We start from the raw sequence: 25896 nt of genomic DNA, 5'->3' as shown, positions 1-25896 counted from the left end.
TATATATATATATATATATATATATATATATGTGATTATGATTTCAATTTAGCATTTTAATATTTCCTAAATTTGCTATATTAATTCACACAGTCTTAAAAATAATATTCCTTTTTACTGAAATTTTGCTAGAGGGGTAAGTCGATTACATCGACCCCTGTATGCAACTGTCACCTAGTTATCGATCCCGAAAGAATGAAAGGCAAAGTCGACCGCGGCAGAATTTGAGCTCAGAACTAGAAAACAGGCAAAATACCGTAAGCTATTTCGCCCGGTGTTCTAACAGTTCTGCCAGGTCACCGCCTTACAGTCTTAAAAATAACATTGTTCACAAAGAAACAGACGCAGTGTAATTAAAATACACAAAAGAAAGGTATTAACATTTTCTTCGCAGCAATTCGTAATAACACTTTACTTATTTTACTCCATTTCAGCTATGATAAATAGATAGAATGACATTGTTGTTTACTGAAAGAAGTCTGTCGTATATATGTATATATATATATATATATATATATATATATATATATATATATATATATATATATATATATATATATATATATATATATATATATATATATATATATATATATATATGTATATATATGTATATATATATATGTGTGTGTGTGTGTGTATTGTGTGTATATGTGTTTGCGTATGTTTATATGTTTATATGTTACTGTATGTGTTTGTGTTTACATGTTTATATGTTTGTGCATATGTTTGTGTATTTATTTAAAGCTCCATTGGTATTTCTCTAAATTTTACCTCATGTTATTAATTTCTTTACCTCAGGTCACTTATGTTAACATTTAACGCCGAAAACCTAAACGATTTTATTTATAAAATCAATGCGACAATTATGATTAATACCTTAATTTCGATTTTGAAAGATGAAGCCTCATATTTTCTATCTTTACAAACATTAGAAAGAGAACTTCTTGCCACAAGATTAATAAACATTCAAGTGAAACCTTAGGTACAGAGTAAAACTTATTATTTGAATACACTCACACATGTATATGAAAGTATGTATGTATTAATGTGTATATATACATACAGACTGCTGACCGCAACGCCTCTATGTCCGTCTCCTATGTTATTGCCTTTAGGCTTTCATTTCATACACGCCAGCTCAGTTTAATTCGTTTTCAGTCGAAAGACACTTGCTGTTTTCTTGTGTTCGTACTTGTAATTGTGTACCATGTTCTCCGTTTTTTGCCTCTTTTGCCGTATCCATCCGCTAGCTTTCTTACAAAAAGTTTTAATGCTCTTAGTTTAGACTATTTTGAGGGCAACCAGATCGAACTGTCTCAAGTGTAACTGCCCGAAACGGTTATACCTGTTGGCACTTGACTGAGGAAAGAAGGCCACGAATCACCCATCTTTTTTTGCCTGTCCCTCTAATTGTTGTTTCCCCTGTCCGCCTTTGTATCGTCTATATGCCCGAATGTTGTATTGTCTTGTATTGCATTTTTGTTCCAGTTTTCTATACTTATATATATACATACATACTTTCACGTATATATATATATATATATATATATATATATATATATATATATATATATATATATATATATATATATATATATATATATATATATATATATAACAGATTCAGTCAAAAGATCTTTTCGGATTTTCACTAATGATATTTGGTAGCTTGTATCGCATTTAATATCATTAATTTGATACACCTTGTCAAATCGCATCTAACAAATATGTCATTCTTTATTTTGCATGTTTGATAATGAGTGGTGAAATATTGCAATTAGAGCCGTTTTGGTTGCCTATCGAAAAAAGGATTGAGTGGAAGGGTTGCGGCAAAAGGACTTAATGATGTGGAAGCCCCAGGAATTGTCGAGAGACCTTCTATTGTGGAAGATGAAGCTTTACTTGATATCGGTGAGTAACAGTCAAGCATAGGCACTCGTACCTTGTGAACAGAACTTGGTCATAAACAAAAGCAATCCATCAATCGACACGCCCATTAGCTCGGCCTTGTGAATAGACGACGCCGAGACGCTTCTCATAAACTGAACAAATCCCAAGCTCAAAGAAGGGTGAGCTGTTGCCAACAATTGCTGCCAAATGTATATAAGCCCGCATTTTGGTGAAGAAGCTTTCATCCTGCTGCACAAAAAGTCATCAACAGCAGTTATTATGCCATCATCACTGCGGCGCTGGATCACGGCCATGTGATTTTTCATGTTGAAGAACAGATGATAGCCAGATGGGGTCAAATCGGGAGAATAGGCACGGCAGTCGACAAATTCAAACCGCAGTCACACATAGCAGTCATTGAAACGAAGGAATTGTATGCTGGAAATTTTCCTCGTGATATTAGACCCATTTTGTCAGTTTTTCTGGGCGTTTGGTTTTGAGAGCCTTTCGTAATTGCATCAGCAAGTTGGCAAAGTATGCTTTGTTGATGGCATGGTCCTTTTGTGTCCCTCCCCCAAACTGAGGTTATCACCTTTCCTGCAGTCGAAACGACCTTGGCCTTCTATGAAGCAGGTGAAGAGCGGGTGTTTCCTCTACATTAATTGTCTCATCGTCTCTGGTGCAAAATGATTAACCCAACACTCAACCTGAGTTAGGAAACGTTCAAAGAAACTAAGCTAAATCTGGCTGAAACAACATTAGATTTTCCCCGTGAATTTATCAGACTGATGCGCATTTGATCATATGTCAGAAGACACTGAATCCACTGAGCAGAAATCTTAGTCATGCCAAGTTCTCAACTCTCTCATGGAATATACTAATAGCATTGGGTAAATGCTTTATAATCAATCGCTTGTCATTCATCACCATGTGGTGAACACGATCAATGGTTTCCTCGGTGGTGTAGAACATCTAGATACTGAGTCATCTTCAGGACTCTCCCTTCTCCTCCAAAATTCACTGGCCCACATTATCACTGTTGGTAAATCTGGAGCGTTATCACCTAATGTTGCAACCACATCAGTGTGTAAAGTCTTCCGGCATTAACCGTTTTTCTGCAGCTAATTGCTAACACCCCAATACCAAAGTTTGTCTATTTTCATGACAAGTCACTTCCAGATACTTTTCAAGTCTTCTTTCAACACTCAGTTGTCACTTTACCTACAGTTATAATTAAAAGGATTTGAAATTAATGCATGCAAGATTTCACACCTCTATCATCATTCTTTCATAGGCAGACAGCCCTTCCAAACAAGTAACAGTCAATGTGTTCCTGGATGGCTTCCTCATTTATTTTCAGACATTGAATACTTATGAAAATATCTACCATGATTATTTACAAAATAGACTTTGAGGAGAAGGATATTTAGCAGTTATTCCTGGAATATCTCATGACTACTTAAAATCTTGTTTTTCTTTTGTTATTCTGTGCACTATTCTAGTACAGTTAGTGATTCAATATCGACAGTGAGCTTAGAAGATGGCGGTAAAGTGCTACAGTATGCAGCCGTTTATTTGCAAATGATTAAATATATACTTGTCGATATTATAATGCAAAAAAAAATATTGGAGAATATATTTTTCAGAAATGTTTACTTTCTATTTGTGTTTGAGCAAGTTACTCTTATTTGCATTGTACTTAGCTGTAATTTATAATGTTGGATTATAATTCAGTTTACTTATTTTCAATTTCCGTTATTTTGTTGCAATTTGTTTGAGTCCTTTGAAGAAGAAATATATCTTTGTGTTGAATTTATACGTTTCTGAAATAATACCGAACGCTTGGCCAACAATTTCTCTCGAAAATATTCACAGTGTGTTATTATTACATATATATATATATATATATATATATATATTATATATATATATATATATATATATATATATATGCATACACATTTCTCTGAGTGTGTGTACAATCAAACACATACGTATATATATACATAGATGCACACACATACACACAAATATATATTACTCTTTTGCTCGTTTCAGTCATTTGACTGCAGTTATGCTAGAGCACCGCATTTAGTAGAGCAAATCGACCCCAGGACTTATTCTTTGTAAGCCTAGTACTTACGCTATCGGTCACTTTTGCCGAACCGCTAAGTTACGGGGACGCAAACACACCACCATCGGTTGTCAGGCGATGTTAGGGGGGAGAAACACAGACACACTAACATATACACATAGACATATATATATAAATATATACGACGGGCTTCTTTCAATTTCTGTCTACCAAATCCACTCACAAGACTTTGGTCGGCCCGAAGTTATAGTAGAAGACACTTTCCCATGTTGCCACGCAGTGGGCCTGAACCCGGAACCATGTGGTTGGTAAGCAATCTACTTACCACACAGCCACTACTGCGCCTATTAAGTACATAAATTTAAAATTGTGTTGTGTATCATACAATTGATTTCTTACAATGGCTCAAAGCCATATAAGTGTAGGAGCGTTGTAGTTGCAAAATTGTTGCTAGGATATTATTTCATTCCTTTGTTATGGTACTTGTCTCAGCCATTGGGCTACGACCACTCTATAGTGCCTTTTGAAGTGTTCCGTCAATCAATTTTACGCTTGTGTTTATTTCACCTCTGGTGATTTTAAAGAATCATCTTTTGCCGAACTGTTAATTTACAATTTACAAGAACGGTTAGTAAGTAGTTGGAGACAAGCACAAATGCAAAGTTACACGCATGCATTCACATACGTACATTTATAGGTGCATGTAAACAAACAAGCACACATACATACACACACAAACACACACGCACATATGGGTTTCTGCATATTTTCTTCTACCAAATCTATGCACAAGGTATCGGTCACCCCTGGGCTAATGTAGAAGACATGCGTCCAAAGTGTCTCGCAGTGAAACAGGACCAGTCTCCAAGTTGTTACGAAGTAACATCCTTAAATATGAATATGTATCCCATATAGATACACTGAGCTGCTTTACATATTCACGCATGTAGTGATATATAACCGGTAGCCATGTTACTGGTTTTTCTTTCGGATTATTTCCTAGAATAATGAGAAATTCGACTAAATATTGCTGGGTATTTTAGTCGAGATTTCTCTTACATTAAACATTAATTCTAACACGTACTGCAGCATTTTTAACTTTGTGTATCAGGCGTTTTGTCGATTAAGCTCATATAATGTAGTTGATGAGTATATGTGATTATGTGCCTTGTATGTTGGCAACAGCAGATTTAATTTACCGGGAGGTACTAAATTAATTGTTTTAGTTTGGACTCTATAGTTCCTGGCTGCTTTGACAATAAGTGATATATTAATTTAGCTTCAAGATGCCAAGTTGGTTATCTATCATATATGAATACAGTAGGTTGTTTTGGTCATATATGTGATGAAAGGATGCGATAAAATGAAGAAATATAGAAAGATGAGATGGACGTGGGATTGGATTAAATATTTGAAGTTAGGATTATTTTTGTATTGTTCAGGTATTTGATATGATGTTCCTAAACAAAGCCAAATTATAATAGTTCAGTAGTACTATTGCTATCCTATTTTGATTGAATTAAAATTTCATATTAATTTTGGTTAGTAATTGATCTTGTACACTGTGATTCGAAAATTATTGCATGTCTAATGCGCTTACGTTGAGAAACGTGCTTTATGTATCATTAATGGCATTAATAAACCAATAAGTTTTCTATATGGAAGAATTATATTTTTAATTTAACAAACAATCACTAAACACTAAGATGAGTGCCACACATTCAAATCAAAGTACTTGCATACATTTGAGACACTACATTCTGTTTCTATATTTATTAATAATATACATATATATATATATATATATATATATATATATATATATATATATATATATATATATATATATATATATATATATATTGTTACGACTTGGTGGCAAAAACCCGAATTTTCTGAACCAACAAAGATGGGTTGAACCCAAAATCACAGCAGATCATGAAGTTTTTTTTTAATGTTATTAACGAAAGTAAAATATATATAGTTTAGGAATTTCGATTCAGAAATTTGGTTTCATAAACTTTTCATAAATATAGATTCGTAAATTTAGTTTCATAAAAATATGGTTTCGTAAATTTGGCTTCATAAATTTGGTTTTCGGACTTTGGACCTAAACATAAATAAATCTAACGTCAAAGTAACCATTTAAACTAAAATTTCATGATACATAACGGCTGCCAGACTGCATCAATAATTATAGTTAAAAATAAATAGTCGAACAAAAAAAATTAGTTTGCTTTAAATTCACACAAAACTGCTTCATCTATGCATGCTGAGTAACCATTAGACAAAATTTACAAATTAGAGAGGACAAGAGTCATCAAGAGAAATTTTGTGAAGTATGCACTTCTCGTACTTTATTACATCAGGAGAACACTTCAGCTAGAGAGGTGATGGATTGGAGGCAGCTGTGCGTATATATACATATTTTGCTCCCTGAATTTCACATTCACCGCAGTGATTGGATCTTCTAGAAAACCGCATATCGCCAGTCATTCCGGTCTTTCACAGATTAGCTTCCACTACTTCGTCACATGTCTGTCTGACTCTCTTTCTCCCGCAGATCCCATCCAAATTCAGGGGTTGCACTTGTTTATATAGATATCGTCATCCATATGCATTACCTGTTCATACCAGCACAGTATTATTTCTTATACTAACACCTGGGAGTTATTTAGCCGATTTTGTAGCTCATTATTCATGTGTACATTGCACATCTAACGCAGTATGCAAGCGTCAGTTCTTTCCCTCATTCTCCAGTCCTACATTCTAATAGTGACACAAAAGAATCCGATAGAATAAGTACTAGGCTTACAACAAATAAGTCCTGGGATCGATTTGTTCAACTACACGTGGTGCTCCAGCTTGGGCGCAGTCAAATGACTGAAGCACGTAACAGAATAAAAGAATTAAAGAATACATGTATGTATATATGTATGTACGTATATATGTATATATATATATATATATATATATATATATATATATATATATATATATATATATATATATATATATATATATATATATATATATATATACACATACATATATATATATATATACATATATATATATATATATATATATATATATATATATATATATATATATATATATATGTATATATATATACACATACATATATATATATATATACATATATATATATATATATATATATATATATATATATATATATATATATATATATATATATATATATATATATATATATACACACACATACATATATATGTATGTATGTATGTATTTGTATATATATATAAGCAAAAATTCTAATTCTAGAATCTCTCTATAATGTGTGTGTGTGTTTGCATTTGTGTTTGTGTGCTTGTGTTTGCGTGAGTGCGTATGTGTATGTAAAAATATATATGCATATGTATGTGTAGAGATATATATGTGCATATATAAATCATATATATATATATATATATATATATATATATATATATACCTGTGTATCCCTGTATTTCTCTCTCTCTCTCTCTCTCTCTCTCTCTCTCTCTCTCTCGCTATATATATATATATATATATATATATATGTATATGTATATGTGCGTGTGTGTGCGTGTATGTATATGTGCGCGTGTGTGCGTGTGTTATAATGCGTTGGATTTGATTATAGCGTTGATGAGCCCGAAGCTAGGAAGTGATTGGTGGAATTTTATTGGTTTTCTTAATTGTGATTTAGATGGTAGACGACATAATTCATATCACGTTAAGGTCGATAACATTAGAACCGAACCATTTCAAATTCTGTTTTTGGCTTTTTTTGCATTAGATTGGTTTAACCCTGGGTCTTAAAATTAACACTCTGAATCCGCATTAAGATTCTAATTAGGAGACAACTTCCTCTGATTCTCCTCCGTTGTAATGGCATTTATACCCAAAACAATGGAATTTGATTGGTTGCTAAGTACATTTTCCTTATCCGTCAACAATAGTCAATACTGTACATATGCGCTTGCAATACAAATCCTAACACACTTATATAAGACACATACGCACACATTTCTGTGTACGTGTGTGCGCACGTTCGCATTTTTGTATAGGGAAAGAAGAAAAACAGTGAAAGAAGGGACAGAGAGAAAGATCGTGAAAATGTTTAAAAAACACAAAAATATAATGATATAAAATAAGTGATGTATGAAATAAAAAATAAATCAGTAAATGATAATGAAGTTGGACTTCTATTTTAGTACTTGCATTAAAACATTTGGCAGTCTTTACTCTAAATTTGGCAATTTAGAGAATAAAACACTTAACTGAACCAAAGTCGAGAGATGTCAGCAGCAAGTTTTTGATATTGTGACCGTAACTTATAATTAAATTCTCTGTCAGAAAATGATGTTAAATTCTCAGACTTGAATCATATAGTTTATACTGAACGCGGAACTAAATCAATAGAAAAAGGGGGGAAATAGTGATAAAGCTGTTTTGTTAATGATTATTTCTTTATTTCGTTTTTTTTTTCTTTGCTTTCGTATATATTTTACAGATAATTCAGGTATTTGCTATTCTCAATCATTGCTAAAATCTGGAAGCTATTTCAGAAAAGATTTGGTATAGTAAAGGCAAGGTAATAGTTTTAGGATCCGTCTTATAGCTGATAAATTGCAATAGTCACAGACATATTCCGCCCAGATTTGAGAAATCATCAACCTGATACACATGCATGAAGTTTCCATCATTTTCCATCACTCTGAAACTAATTTATGAATCAAGTATATATTTCTTATATTCCTTATTCATTCCTGGACATTTAAATTGTTAGGAAATGTAGATTTCTGATTGCATGTCACTATTAACACGATCACCTCAACCCTAGAGCTTGCACTGAAGCTAAAATCCAAAGGAATTGTCAAGGTTAAAACACTGACATATCCTCAATTGTCGGTATCCAAAATTTAACCGAGCTACATATTACTCATTGTAAGAAATTCATAATTTGAACTTCTAATTATCACCAGGGTACATTGCACTTATGATAATAAAACGGCTAGACACATTGCTATCCGACGTGTGTGGCAGAATGGTTCGGAGAGATTGACTGAAAATTAGCAATTACTTGAAAGTATCACCATCAGACTTTTTACAAAGACACGATTTTAGATCTGAATTCGTTTTTTGGCTGAATTTCGCGTCAGTATTTTCGGAACTGATTATTTCAAACAGCGAAGTAATTTTCAAACTTTTGTTACTTTCCCTAATCCTGCTTCTTCATGTCTGTATTCGTTTTTTGATTGAATTTCGAGTCAGCATTTTCGGAGCTGCTTATTTCAAACAGTAACAGAGGTTTCAAATTTTAGTTCCCTAGTCCTGATTCTATAGTGTTAGTGCCCCAACAGACACTGGAGAATAGTTATTCAAATATTTTTTCGTGATTATAAGAACGATGTACTGCTATTTATTGCAAATAATTTGGTAGGAAGAAAAATTTATAGCATTAAATTTTAGAGAATCATATAAACTGGAGGAAAGTGTCAGGTGAGAATACAACACGGATTTAGTATTATTAATTTCACTGTGGTTACAACATAGAAAATAAATGTCGAGCTCTAATACCTTCATGTCTTCGAAAGAATATGTCTTGGAAAGAATAAGGAGGAGAATATGTTTCAAGACCGACGCTTCGTCTAAAGCAATAGATTTTTCAACAGATGGATTCTTTGTTCTCCCGAACGATATATTACTTATCAAACATCGACAACCTATTCCACTGATGGCATGTGGATTTATTCACAGTTATGAGCTTCTGCATACACAGATCCCTAATTGCTTTCTCAGTGTCTGCCTTTTGAAGTGTCATTAACATATATGTTGGGTTTCTAAGAATAGCATATAATGCTACAAATTTATGAAGTAAATAGACTGTAAAAATAATTGCTATTGGAGCGAAGGTCTGACATTAACACGTCAAACACCCGGGAGGACTATTTAATTAAGTTCTAAGTCTTCTACATTTCATATAATTAACGATGGTAAATAAACCATGAACGCCACATTTCGATATTATTCGCAATGTAATAATGACACTTTTGATAGAAAAGTAGAAAAGTTTGACGACGGTTAAAACAGGAATATTTATGGTGAATCTCTCCTTCTTTCACTTTCTCTTTCACTTTCACTTCCTCTCTCTCTCTCTCTCTCTCTCTCTCTCTCTATATATATATATATATATATATATATATATATATATATATATATGAAAGAAGGTTTGAAAATGCACTTATTTTAAAGATATGTATTTACTTAACCAGTTTCACTTTTTTTAGAAAAAAGATTATCAAAAGTCTTTGAGAATAATAAAAAAAATGTTAAAAAAACAGTTCGAGTATTAATATATATATATATATATATATATATATATATATAGAGAGAGAGAGAGAGAGAGAGAGAGAGAGGAAGTGAAAGTGAAAGAGAAAGAGAAAGAAGCAGAGATTCACCATAAATATTCCTGTTTTAACTGTCGTCATATATATATATATATATATATATGTGTGTGTGTGTGTGTGTGTGTCTGTGTGTATGTGTGTGTGTGTATAAATGGCGCTGCCCCAGCATGGCCACAGCTCATGAGCTGAAACTAGATACAAAAAAATTAAAAAAATATATACCAGCGTCTTATGTTAATAAGTTACTGGGAATGTGAATAAGTGGCACGGTAATGTTCCTAGCATCCACTATATTTTACCCTTGGATTATCGCTCTGCTTGTATCTCGTAATAATTTTCAGCATATAAAAGGAATAGCAGAATAAACAAATAAACCTACCCACAATTTTCTATTTGACCACACACGTATCTGTACTAACATTTATGCCTGTATGTGAATGCAACTTTCTCAACATGTGTGTGAGTTCCTGTTTGTGTGTGTTAGAGCTATATGTGAATATGCTATGCATGAAATCTGCATATAGAAAATAGACTCTGATTTGTAGAATAACATTTGTTTTAATACTCGAGTGTAATATCGCATTATCGAAAGGTAACTTAGCCTTTCAGCTTTTCAGAATTATATCATATTTCACAGTTCTGAGATAATTGACGGGAAAAATGTTATTTGAATATGAATCCAATTTTCAGAAACGAATTTTCGATATACCAGAATTTAATTCGTATATCACATGAAGATCACTAGAAACCAATAACATACAACTAGTTATTACATTTTCCCTAAACATATCAAATTCCTAGTCTGGTTATTGTTCTACAATTTGCCATATTTCCTCAATCTTTCCTTTAGAGAAATGTTGCCATTGATCTTCTCAAATATTATCATATGTTTCACGTTTCCAGATTTCAATTTAGGATTTTATACGTATTTTTCCACAATGAAATGTTAACGATAAAATATAAACTATAGGAGCAGCCGAACATAAAAGACACTGATAACACTGCTACAAAGCTCGAGCGTCGCATCCTATGATCAGAAGTTCGTTCCGCCTGTGATGAATTAATAACATTTTTCAGCATTAATCAGATGAATTAACTAAAACAGGAATGTTAACACAAAGCAGATTTTAATGTGCGCACCTACAAACTCTGAAACTAAATGTTCATGCTTTCTTTAATAAGTTACTATAAGTTTTGGCTGCTAAATTACACTTCGAGGTCATTAAACATAAAAATATAAATCTGCACCTAAGACAGTAAGTTAGATTATAGACTTTAATGTATGTATTTATATATTTTGTCGAATAAAGTTTATTTTCTAGATGTGTTAATCATAACATTTAATGTCCTATCCTTCGAATCATGCTTTGTCACTGTGCCTAGTTCCAGAACTTTCTTTTTTAAATATATATATTATTAACGTGATTTAACGCAAACATTTTCTAGATATCCATGCGCACATCCCTATTCCAATAGTTACAATATAAATAAGGAAAACCGTTTGTATTGCAGATTTTTCTACTGCTGAAGCGTATCAATTTGTGCAGCTTCGTATTGAATGAAGCTAATGTTTATTTACTTCTTTCTGTCATTTTCAAGATGAGACTCGTCACTCAGAGGCAGTTCTGTCTTCTCAGAGATCTTTCATTAAATCAAAAACCATTGCATTTACTTTGCATATATGTCCCCATTTGAGATTTCTTCGAACGATATGAGGAGCCCTACAGCAATCAGTCGGCTTTTAGTTGGTGGCTTTTTATTAGATGCAAGTTTCCTACTGCGACACTTCGATCATTCAATGATCCTTAAATAACTGATGCTGAAGAATTAGATTATGAACTTTATCTGCTACGTTATATTTGACACTCAGAGAGCTGAGGAGACTGTGGAAGACCAAGACGACAATTATTTATTTAGTAATGTATGCACACGATGCTACCTACAAGATAGAAAGTGTTTGGAATTGAAACTTGCATGGTCGACATGCAGAACCTTACCGTCCTATATTCTGCTAGAATCCTAAAACTTACTAGAAGGTAATACTTACCTCTCCACCCTCAACTTCCTTTCCAAGCGAAACTTGAAAGGTTGATGAGGGCTTGGCCAAATAGGAAAGTGACTGACTTTAGCCCTTTCAGACGAGTCCACCATACTACCTCTTTTGCAACATAAACCAGACAGATAAAAACTGCCTGCCCCTCCGTACCAAAGGAGGACGGTGAAGCAACCTTCACTATGGATTAAGCTGATAGCCGGATCCGTCCTACACGTGACAGCAGGTGTTTGACATAAATGAACAGGACAGCAGTACTTAGGCACTGTAACGAAGACGTGCAGAACAGTTTCATCGCTCTGCGCACACCTCGAGCGGGCCCGGGTAACGGCACCTACGTGTCGAACAGGCAGCGCCTCTCGGTAGCACTACCAGAAAGAGATTTCTGTAAGTTATCCATAGGCCCGACCCGAAAGTTCTCCGAATCAGACTGGTTAGTTCATCCGCATCGACGCCCAGAGTTTCCTTAAGAACGTCGTCGCACTTGCCCTTCACTAGTCCTCTATAGAACGCTAGAGTGGAACTCCCACCGACTGGTGGAGGGCTGTGAGTGATTGACGGCAGTGCCAAGCGCCCCATGTCGGTCTACGTCTAATCCAGGACTGCAGGTCAGTCAAAGAGATGAGCTGTGGAAACGTGAGTCTGACAAACGGTGACCACACCTGCTCGAAACGCAGGCGATGCGGTAGCCTGAGCGAATGTCTGCGCATCAGCAACCACGGCATGTCCAGCTTTCTATTCAGCTGCTATTGACAGCAAATGTAGCTCCTTACCAGTAGAACGTGCCCCTTCCACAGAGAGTGGAAGGGTAAACTCACCCGCTTGGTCAACCACGAAGCAGAGGAGGGGAGGACGGTCAAGCGATAATAGTTGACGGATGCGATGTACGCATACGCCACATAGGCTCACCCTTTCCAGGACAGCTTCCTCTCGGACCATTTCTGGGTGAGATTGGCTACCCTACTCGTCATCTCGTTCCAATTTTTCTGCACCTGCAGGTCTGAAACAAACTAGATTCAGAGCAATTTAACCGGACCCTCTCTCCAATGCTTGACGTTTCTGTTGGACTGCATAAACTTGCCTCTCCAAGTGCCGAGTTCCAAGCCCACTGACTTTACTGCGTTAATTTTTGCTCGGGTCACTGCTTAATATTCTTGTTGTGTGTGGCCAATCAGGTCTACATGCCTGTGACACGACTCTATGACAGTGACATCATCAGCGTAAGCAGACATACTTCCCCCACATCCTAGATTACACGGGAAACCCCTCAAACCCCCTAACTTACGTAGTAACATCTGAAGAGTCAGTGCATACAGAATTGAGGAGAGAGGGCACCCTTGACGGACCGAACGCAAGACGTTGAATGGTTCGGAAAGGTGACCATTCAACCGAACAACCGAGCAGATTCCGTTATACAAAGCAGCGATCCAAGCGCGGAAAAGTGGACCGAATCCGGCTGCTTTGAGGACAGCTGGCAAATATTGATGGTTGACCTTATTAAAGACTTTAGATTGATCTAACATGATCCGAGCCCCACCCATACCAGCTTCATTGCCAACCCTGTCTATGATGTAATTTATCATGTGGGGGTTGTGTCCCACGGGAGAGCAGCGTGGGCCCAGTTGTCATCAAGCAACTGCTAAATGAAGGTGGACGATAGAAATGAATGTGGCTGTAATGGAGTGCTACTTTCTGGGTAATCCGAGAATTGATAATTAAGTGCCCGCTAGGGGATGTAGGAAAAGAATGCACAGAGCATGGAGCGAGATCTGTGTGACCAAACTAGAGCCATCAGAAGGAATGAATGGTTATCTCCAGTTAAACTAGAAAGCATTAAGAGACAGGTGCCTAGGGACTAGCGATGAACGAAAGGAGAAGGAAGAGAATCCAGATAGTGAAACTATGGCAGTAAAATTAAAGGGAAGCGATGAGAGAACCGAGGAACAGATATCTATCTTAAATGAAATCATTGGTATTTGGACCTGTGGTGAACAGAGCTTTCATAAGGGATTTTAGAAAGTAGACAGAAAGAAACTCAATGAAAGGGTCAGGAAGATAAATGATATCACTGGTGATATCACGACTGACAACATCACAGACACCAACTATCTGATAAATGCCATCTCGATCTTTATATTCCGGAAGTTAGGTTTAAAAGTCAAAGGTAAATGTCAATATCACCTGAGGGAACCATGGTGGAAAAGGAAAATAATTCAGTCTATTAACTAGACCGAAAACATATTAATATTCTCAAACCGAAACAAAGAAACGAAGTCCAGCAAGAGAAATATGTTGAGCTAGAGAGGAAGTATAGGGTGAAGAGAAAGGGAATCAATGTTGTGATTGCGGACTTAAAACAGAGGTTGAGAGCTAAAGCACATAAACTAAAGATATACGAACAGAGAATTGAGCATTACAGATTAAAAAGACTTAAAATAAGAAACTAGTCTATCCGGAACTGGATGGGAAAGAATAAGGTGGAAAAGCCGTGCCAGACACTGAAGAAAGCTAAAGATTCTGGTCAAACATATGGTCTCAGGAGAAACAACACGAAACTGAAACAAGAATAACCGAGGAGATGATTAAAGATCAGTGCAGGAAAAATTCTTAACTAGACAGTGCCTAGCCCAAGTGGAGTTCAGAGCTTTTGGACTAAAAACCTGACAGCTCTGCACAGGTGACTTGCGAGACAGATGGACGAAATACCGAGTAGTGATATTCAAGTACCGGCCTGGATGACAAAAAGAAAAAAGGTACTATGTCGGAATGACCCAAGTAAAGGGAATGTGGTTGGAAATTTCTGACCAATATCTTGTTTGCCACTGATGTGGAAACTGATTATAGTCATCATATCAAACAGCATCTATAAGTAGTTAGATGAGAACGACCAACTACAAGAGTAACAAATAGGGCGTAGACGTAAGAGCAGAGGAACGGAAGATCAATTACTAACCGATAAGACTATCTTGGCTTACTGCAAGAGGAGACACAAAAATTTGGCGATGGCATGGGTAGACTACAGGGAAGCATATGACATGGTCCCACACTCGTGGATTATTGAATGCCTTAAACTGCTTAAGGTCTTACAGAATATTCAATGACAACGTGACGAACTGAACTCACAGCATGGGTGATTAGCTGGGAGAGGTAAATATCAAAAGAGGAATCTTTCAATTGGACAGTCTTTGAAAGAATACAGCATTCATGGCTCTTTAAATTGCAGGGTATTTTCAAAAATTTCTCCTGTAATTCTGAAGTACCTGAAGTACAACATGTCATTGTGGAATACGTGTATTCAGTTATACTATTCTAATGGAATGAGGGTTACAAATAATAGTAATATCAACTGTGGCTATTTCCAAGGTGACTCACTTTTACTACTATTTTTTACATAGTGAAATTAACGATACAGGATATTGGTATAAAATTAACGACATGGATGACTGTGAACGCTAGGGCAAAAAGGATAATGTGCTTAAACATCTACTACGTATTGTGAAAGCTTGCAGTGACGACATCGGGATGGAATTTGTTCATGATAAATGTGCCAAGGCAACTTTCCAGAAAAGGAAACCGAACACCTCACATTCAGTGGTGTTAGATGTCGACAGTCATAAAACAACTTGAGAAAGAACACACAAATACTTCGGAATAAATAAGGGCTTTGGCATTCAGCATGTAAGCATGAAAGATAGGATCAGGATGGAATGTTACAGAAGAGTTCGAGCAGATCTGAAATCTGAGTTAAAGTACGAGAATAGGTAGGTGTTAGCCATAAATTCCTTAGTAGTTGCAATTTTTTATAGTTTCAATGTGTTGAATTGGAATATTAGCGAAATAAGGAAGATTAACAGGAAAATCCGTAAGCTGCTGACTTGCCATAAACTGCACCACCCAAAGGCAGACGCAGATCATCTTTATCTTCCCAGAGGCGAAGGAAGTTGAGGCTTGATCCAATTTGAAATGTCTTACAAAACCACCAGAACTGAACTGACCACATGTCTTGGAACACCTAACGACTGGATGCTAAAATTTGTTGAAAACCACGAAAAACGTAAGAAGCTTCATTCTGGCATGAAGAAGACCAAAGGGTTTACTAGTGAGAACATGTATAATACCCAAGTTGCATGATGGAGGTGAGTCACCTGTTGTTGCAAAGAAGGTGAAATGAATGGCAAAGGAAAAAACGTTTGAAAATTTGGCTGATATGTTATGCTGTAGCACCTGAGCTGTTTGGATTGGAACTCCCAGAGGATTGTGCTAGTCTCCGAATCTGCCAGTCTACAGTTTGTGCTCATACCACAAGCTACCTCTCTCTAGCCCCCACTTTACGCAGTTTCCAGTGTAGCTCTTTCGTTACCTGGTCCAATGGCCAAAGCTTGTAGTATTTTTGGGGTAAGTCTAAGGCATTCGTTCGTGATATGGGCAAATACGACACACAGCGGAGACATTTGCTCATTCCTCGACATGACCCTCCAGTTCGTGGCCAAAACTTGGTCTTGCACTACCAGTATAGTGCTCTCAGTCTCTTTTTTAGGGTTCATTTCATCAGCCAATCCCACCTATGTTTTCCAGCAACTTGTGTTGTGGCTTATATAGAATTGATTGTGTAGTCCCCTCTTGGGCAATTTTTCTTCATGCCCCTTTTGTTCTTCTTCCTTTGTTTTCTTTTTTTATTCTCTGCTCTCAATCCTCCCTTGTTCATAACTGTCACGAGCAAAGTTTCCTTACTTTGGGTTAAGTATCTCATTAAGCTCTCGAGTTCGATACGCACACTGTCTTTCACGTTTACCAGTCCCCTTCCTCCATTTGTTATCCTTATGTATAGAGATCAGTGTCTGCATGTGGATGAGAAGCTCGATGCATCTTTAGGAGCTTTCTTGACTTTCTGTCCCTTAGCTCCTCCTCTGTCCCCTTCGGGATTCCAGCGCCGTGCCGACCTACTGGGGCTGCATCCGAGTTCATTGTCCAGACTATGTTTCTGGCATTGATGTTTGAAGCCAATATTTTTCTCACTCGCCCCAGGTACTCTGTTTTTGTTCTTTTTCCTTCGTGTCGTGGTGTTTCATTCCATCTGCTTCAAGTATTCCTGGGTATTTATAGCTGGATTGAGGTTGAATTGCCTTCGTCATTTCACCACGTGGCAACTGTATGCTTTCTGTCGTGGCATGCTTTCCTCATCTCATCAACACCGTAACCCATTTTGAGAATCCAAACCCCTTCTGAATATCATTGGACAGAATCCGCACAGACTGGATTAGGTTGGATAGTTCTGCCTTACTTTTTATGAATAGCTTCAACTCGTCCAGGAATAGCAAGTGTTTCAGTTTTCTTTTACCTTTTCTCAGATCATACCCCAACTATGTTTTCTGTAGTATTTCACTCAATGGAGCCATTTCCAGCACGAATATCAGTGGGTTCGCACTGTCCTCTTGGACGATTTCTCACTTGATTTTCACCACTCCCAATACGTGCTTCCCTGTTGTCAGTTCCGTTCTCCAGCATTTCATGCTATTCCATATGAGGCTTCTCATATTTTCTGCTACAAGCTTTTCATATTTCTACTAACTATTATCATCATCATCATCATCATCATTATTATTATTATAAAGGTATCGATCTGGCAGAATCGATAACAAAATGCTTAGCAGCATTTCGTCCGACTTTACGTTCTCAGTTCAAATTCCGCCCAGGTCGACTTTGGCTTTCTTCCTTCCGGGGTCGATATATTAAGTACCGCTGAAACTCTGGGGTCGATGTAATCGACTACCCTCCTTCCCCCGAATTTCAGGCCTTGGGCCTTTAGATGATAGGGTTATTATTATTATTATTATTATTAGTAGTAGTAGTAGTAGTAGTAGTAGTAGTAGTAGTAGTAGTAGTAGTAGTAGTGGTCGTAGCAGCAGCAGCAGCAGCAGCAGCAGTAGTAGTAGTAGTAGTAGTAGTAGTAGTAGTAGTAGTAGTAGTAGTAGTAGCTGCAGCAGCAGCAGCAGTTCATTTACCTTAGTCAGTGACATGTTATTACGTTGAGGTTTGTGGTATTTATTTGCGACTGCATATTTAAACATTTTTTTCTTTTTTAAGAAAGAATAGCATCATGTTGCGGAACTGATCATTGCCATGCTGCACAGATCATATAATTGTTTCGGCCTCCATTGGGAGCAGGTTTTCCTTTTTTAATCTTCGTCAATTCTAATTAAAATGACAAAGAAATTTAATTTAATGTAGCTTTACTTGTTTATAAGAAAGCGACCGAGAGGAAGAGAAAATTAAGAAGGAAATTGGAGTTGCAAAGTGTACTGTCTTTCTGTAAAACAATGGAGTAGGAAAAATGCGATTTTCCTCAGAATCATTTGCACAGCTGCACCCACTAGATCACCAACGGCACAATCATCATCGCTACCATCAACACTTTCACATCGAACGCCAGTGATATTAAAGGTGGTGCTGGCGATAATTGCATGAAATTTTAGTACAAAAGCTTGATGTCTTAAACACATGGCATCTTAGACAACAGAATTACTGTCATTGTAATCACAAGCACCAGTAGTAGCGCCATCAACGCAAGAAGCTGTGATAATGCCCAAGACAGCATCAACATCACTAACCCCAACATTAATAATGCTACCGCTTAACCACAAATATCACAGCCCACAATACAATAACGCCAGTAACTACAAATTATTCACCCAGTAAAAGAATCGTGTATTCCAAAAACATTTCTGAAAAGTATGTTGAAAGCAATCTAACGCCGATTGTTTTGATACTATGGGTCCAGATATAACATTTTTTGTTTGGATCAAGATATGAGAAAACTCATATACAAGTACGCTTTCAAGATCATACAGTAGTGCGAGTTCTGATTTTACTTATAAAAAAGAATACAGCTCACACTGATTATAGTTTCTTTCTCACGTTTAAAATTAGACGAAGAGCATCCTCACAGAACATGGTTATCAAATGAACTAATACTTATTCGAACATATACGCGGAGGGAATTATTTAAAATCCTGGTATGAGAGGTGTTCGTCGAAGATATAGAACATGGACAGCTGGTATAGAATCGAAAAAAATTCGACTAAATTAGCCGCGTTGAAGGAAAACACTTCGAAGATAACCCTAGCTGCATTTCGGCAGATGATATCTGTAGATGTTGTTAACATCCATGTTATCATTTGCTTCTCGTTTACTAAGCAAAGTAATTTTATGATGAAAGTTGAAAACACTTTCCAGCTTTAGTTGCATGAATCATTTTTATATATTCAAATTTCTGCCATTTGATATATGCTTAATATTTCTTGGACATATGAGTGACAAACACCATAACTTTAAAAGTGTTCTCACAACATAGAAACACATTATTTTCTTTCGCGTTTAACGTTGAAAATAATCAGATCTTTTATTTTTTTTGCTAAAGCTAAATAATTGTGTATCGGTATTCAATACTATCATTAAAAACGCATAAAGTTAGATATTTATTACAAAGTAATTCAAAATACATCCTGAGATACGGAAAGAAGCCTTGATTGATTGTCTGGGATACTTCTATGTCTCTCTCGTTAAAATCCTATAGTTGTCTGTCACTCTACAAGGCAATATTTACCTTGTTGACGCTCTTTCGTGAAATGAATATGTTTAAGGAATCACTTATTCTGTCTTCGTCGCTGACCGAATTAAAATTTGTCATGAAAGGTGAGGAAAGGAGAGGCCAAGATATAAAATTGCATGATGCATCTCAAGTTGCTTGGTAATTCTTAGGAAGTTCACCTAATATTTCGAGCTAGTTTGCTAATTTGTGATTCTTCTAACCTCCACCAAAATATATCGGCACCGTTAAATGTATGTCACACGGTTTAGTGCCATTCCATCCAGTCTACTTCAAATATATAAACACTTCTTTAGTCTTTGCATCATCGATACGCAGAAATTACTTTCTTTGTAAATGACAGGTTTATGTAAACAGAATGGTCCAAATGAGTGTCCAGTATCTGGTGTTCTAACCGATTACATCTGAAATAATGTTATATTATTCTTTTAGATAAATAGGGAAAGAATTTGCTTAATAAGTAAATTAAGGCATTATATATATATGAGAGAAAATGAAGTTGATTCGTGTACTTCCACTGCACAATAACGCATCTATATGTACCGAGCACTGGTGTTTGCTTATAGATGCATTAGCAATGTGCCCATCACACATACACACTATATATTCAAACTGGCTGAAATGTATGTATGTGTGTATGTATGTATGTATGTATGTATAAATGTAAAGTTCATTCCAGCGTCTATATGGCTCATGAAGAAACTTAACAGTAATTGTTTCGTTAACCAGTTGAAAAAGATAATTTCCTGAGGTTAAAATGTAGTAACATATTTCTGTATAAAACAGCCATGTTATAGTGGCAACAATTGCATTGAGTGACCCCATACAGACAGTTCTAAAATCAGGTTGTCAATTGGGCCGTGATATTATTTTAAGTAGTTTATGCCACTTTTTTAATTCACGTTTCCTTTATAATCTGCAGGAAGTGACTGACATTTATAGGCAGATTAATCATAGCATCATTCCCTCTATTTTTCTCATGAAAGGAGGTCATATGTTCATAGTTTCTTTATTCATTGCGATATTAATGGGTCTGGTGAAATGAATATCAGAGAAACTTTGTCTCTTAAACTTCAGAGACAAGTTAAAGACGTTGCAAAGTCTCCTGATTTTGAAAGCTCACCATTTCGATTCTCTTTTAATCTTCAGCAGGTATTCCGGGTCCTAGGACTTCTCCTTTTCGCTAGGTCGCGTTGCTTGAGTGCGGCACCGACGGCTGAATTAGCCTTCCAGTATAGAATGATACTGTCTACACCCTTGAGTCAAACACAACTTTCATAAGCTAGTCGCCGCTGCCAAGACTATCTCCTTTGTAGCTTTCTTCGGTTCTTTTCATTCCAAATCAACCCTTTTTAAAGAAATTAAAGAAAAAAGTGCTCTGATGCTAACTAGGAAATCGCGGCAGCCTACCTTAGCCCTAATCCTATTCCTTCGTCATTTCGGAATGAAACTACGTGCTCTCATTTACAAGAATCTCATCAACGAAGTCTGGGTATTTTTCTTTAATCGGTTAGTGGTCAGAAATGTCAAGGCTCTCCTCCCTGGGCAGTGTGAATCCAGTCACGATGATGTTTTATTATTCATGGATGGAAGAACTTTGTTTTGTTGGAGAATTTTTGGTGCAATTTCTTTAAGAGTCTACACTTCAGATCGACTTACAGCTCTCAGTCAGTGCTTCGCTAGAAGCTAGAAAAACGTTCCTTACAGCTGCTTTTTTTTATTTAGATACTTATCCTTTAACATCAGGAGTCTGGTAACTTTCAATGTTTTTTTGTTTGCTTTATCTCACTGCGAGTCCCTTCACTTGGACATTTTTTTAAAAATACTATATCATACTTCCACTCGTATCGTACTTTCCCAGTGCCTTAAGACTTCTAACCAAAATTTGGGGCAAAGCGCGAAGAGTCGCTCTACATTGAATTTGGTAACTGACTTTAAAGAGACGGATCACTCGAATCGAATCTATATTGTGTATATATGAAGCTATGTCCCTTGGATTTTATTCTTAAGTATTAAGCAGTCTCAAAGTGGGGTTACGTATACTAATTATTTGTATAATGTCCGCTGATTTCGGATTCGAATGTATGCGCATTTAAAATGAAGAACACTGCCATTGTGATTTTAATTGAACATCTTAAAGAACATTAAAATATCAGCCCAAATAAAATTTCCTTTGGGCATATTTCCGTATATCCTTGATTTCACACTAAATTATTCTTTTATCAAATAACTGATTTAACACAGGAAACATGTATGAATATTTATAAATACATGATCTCATACCTCTCATACATACTGTGATATCTAAGTATATATTGTCCATGGCTGCGTAATGTGTGAGTATATATATATATATATATTTATCTGAATGTATGTATCTGTGTGTGCAAAATATGTGTATACATATACTGCCACACGTGCATATATATGCACACACATCTATTTATTTATTTATGCATTTATTTATGCTCAAGCAAGCACACAAGTATGTACGTGCATACATATTTCAAAAATTGATCTATAAGCCCGTATAACAGAATGCTTCGCTTGCCAAATATGTCGCAACTGATACATCCTATAAGAAATATTCCCTAGAAACTAATTGTTTCCTTATCTCACATTATGTCTGCTGATTTATCTCCCAAATACGCTTGGGAGTATTTCTAATGGACAATTACCAAACTTCTCTCTAAGATCTTTGGCTGAAAATCAATTTCATATCAAGATAAGAGATCACTTCACCAATAATACCTGTGGTTGGTTATATCTTGCATTATTTGTAGAGGAACTAACAATATGCGTTTGGCACTGGTCACTAAGTCTACGAAAGAAATATCTTCAAATGTTATTATATTTTAATTGGGAATAGTAAATGGTTGCGAATATAAAACGAAGTGTCTCGAAGACAGCATGCTTCCTCGGTGTTATAGTACTGGAAACTTTGAATATGTAATGAAACATTTAGTGGCTTTCACTTCTGCCTTTTGTATTGATAACTTATTTTTTCCTTATAAAATAATTGGTCACCTAGTGAGTTGGTGATATTTTTGCCATCAATAGCAAAGAGGCAGCTGATCGACATTTCCGAAGTGAAACACGCATATGTAGTAGCCTTAAAATTGCTTCTATGATACCACATTGATGTTTATGATTGAAGTCTTTCACATGATTAAATCAAATATCCTGCGCTCTAGGTTTATCGGAGAAATACTAAATGAGTGCGATTATATTATTCTTTATTTTTCATCTTTTACTTGTTTCAGTCATTAGACTCTGGCCATGCCGGAGCTATATGCTGCATAATCTGGTAGAACAGATTTGCGGCTAAACTTAGTGGACAGGTAAATGTCAAAAGAAATGGTCATAGTCAGAATGCTTCTGCAAATTTGATATATGAAGCAACAGATAGTTTAGATCACATTTTTAGATTCGGCTGTGACAAACTATGTCTACCTCAAAACACACACTTACACGTGCACGTTTGTATATGTGTATGTGTATGTGTGTGTGTGAGTGTGCATGTGTGCACGTGTGAGTGCGTGCACGGCGGGTGTATGAGATTGTATATAAATAATATATATATTGTATAGGTGTGGAGCGCAGAGAACAAAGGTATGTTAGACACTGAGATATTGATTAAATGTTACTTGATATAGACATAAAATATGGAGTGATACATAGTTTATATCAACAAAGAGTTATCAGTTGCTTATAGCCTAAGTCAAACTGATGCATTCGATTGTCCAAATGAACCCTGAATACACCTGCTCTAATACATGTAAAACAGCATGAACCGCTTTTATCAATCAACATGAGTCAAGCCTGCGCTCTGCTGAAATATATCACTTCTTCTACAGAATATTAGTTGACAAAATATGTGGTCTAAGAATCTAGAAAATCCAGATGAAATAAAAGCTCTAAATTTCATTGATATCACAAACATTATTTGTATTTATGTAGGTGGGAGATGTTTAACCATTGATAAAAACTGTGGATACATTCATTTTGGAGAAATTGATTAAATCAGCTTCTTAGCATTTTCTGGTATTTCTACGGTATTTCCCGTACTCTGCCTCGTTTGTGAACATGTTTCTTTCTAGGGTACCGTTAAGAGAGGATGCAGCTCTGCTTGTATCTCTCACGGGGGATAGATAGAAAACATTCAATTCATTTTGGCGGTAAAACGTCTAGAATTTACTTTACATATTTGTAACATTTGTTCGTCTATATACTTTCACCATTTAACTTTTTGTAGTGCTAGTGGTCGATTATACTTAACTACACTGTTCTGCCTAAAAGTTGATTATATTTTATATTAGCGTTAAAGATTGCCTTTAAATAAGAATCCTTGAATATTTCGAAATCGCACTTGAATCTATTCATGTCGTGATATGTCACGTTGTACTCAGTTGGTAAGCTGTCTATATCTATACTGATGACCGGCATGTAGAATCTGAAAGAACTGCGTCGATCGCAATTGTTGTATCCGACACGCACACACACACACACACACACACAAAGTAACACATACACTGTAAAAATGCGCCCGTATGCCTCTTCGTATGCATGCATTGCTGTATATATACGTGTTTTATATCTGTCATATATATACGGGTGTGTCTAATTGTTAGTAATGAAAAAGAGGAGCGAAGACTTCATCATAGCTTATCTTCATAAATCTAGTTAAATTTCATCAAGCACCTTTTAAAGAACACATTGTAGTAATGTGTACTTAAGTATTATAATGCAAATTGTCCATGATATGAATGTAGCCTGTAGTTAGGTGAGAAGATAAGAGATTGTAATGTATTCAAATATTTAGTCGAAAGTAATTAGTCGTAATACTATCAAACAATTTCGCTCATGTGCTTGAAGCGTATTCTACAATCACTTTCATTTTGCCAATGATTAACAGGGAGTGCATTTCTCAAAAACATGTCAATCTTTGATATGGGTTCCGTTTCAAGTAAGATATTTACTGTTCTGTCACTAATTTATTATTACGAGATGTAAATGTTCTCAAACAATTCCAGTTATGTCATGCGCTATGTTATTGGAATACGCATTCTTATATGTCTAAAAGGTACTGTCAGAGACCAGTAAATACCCTGACCAAACATTAATACTCAGATTACTATATATTTAGTGATCATTCTTACAGAGAGAAGGTAAATATTTTCTTATACAAATTAAGCACTAATTTCCATTATGCTTTCTGTATTGTCTTCCAAATCCATTCTGTATATAAACCATCATAACTTTGTAAGACACGCTTGTTTTGTGAAAGCAAAGCAGAGTATAAATCTGAGAAGTAAATGTTCGCTACTTTTTCTCTAACAAAATTCCGTGTCAGCAATGAGAGTAATTCTACGGGACAAGTATTATTTAAAACACACACACACACACACACACACACACACACACACACACACACACACACAAACACATATACATAATACATGCAATCATACATACATACACACGTACGTGGTCTGATAAAAAAAGTAGCCGGACTGTTGCGAAAATGACGAAGTTAAACCACGTAGAGTGAAGCCGCTTGGCACAGATTTCCCCTCTACTATGTTGGGCATGCGCACTAAGTTGTGACGGTCTACCTCCATTCCGCTGTTTACAGCAAAGCTTTGAAGGAAGGTGTATAGCGTGTGATCGCCGCACTGACTCTGATAGAGGAAGTCGTGCAAAGAATCTGCATCAAATTTTGCCAAAGGCTTGGCGATAGTTGCTAAGATGCCCACGCAAAGTTTCCAAAGAGTTTTTTATTGGTCTCAACACAATCAAATTCTTGTGCAACTGAAACCTGAGTGCCTCC

The sequence above is a fragment of the Octopus bimaculoides genome, chromosome 1 (assembly GCF_046866305.1).
Source record: "Octopus bimaculoides isolate indiv1 chromosome 1, ASM4686630v1, whole genome shotgun sequence".
NCBI classification, from domain to species: Eukaryota; Metazoa; Mollusca; class Cephalopoda; order Octopoda; family Octopodidae; genus Octopus; species Octopus bimaculoides.
The sequence above is the reverse complement of the archived record's forward strand: the minus strand, read 5'-3'. Positions refer to the sequence as shown.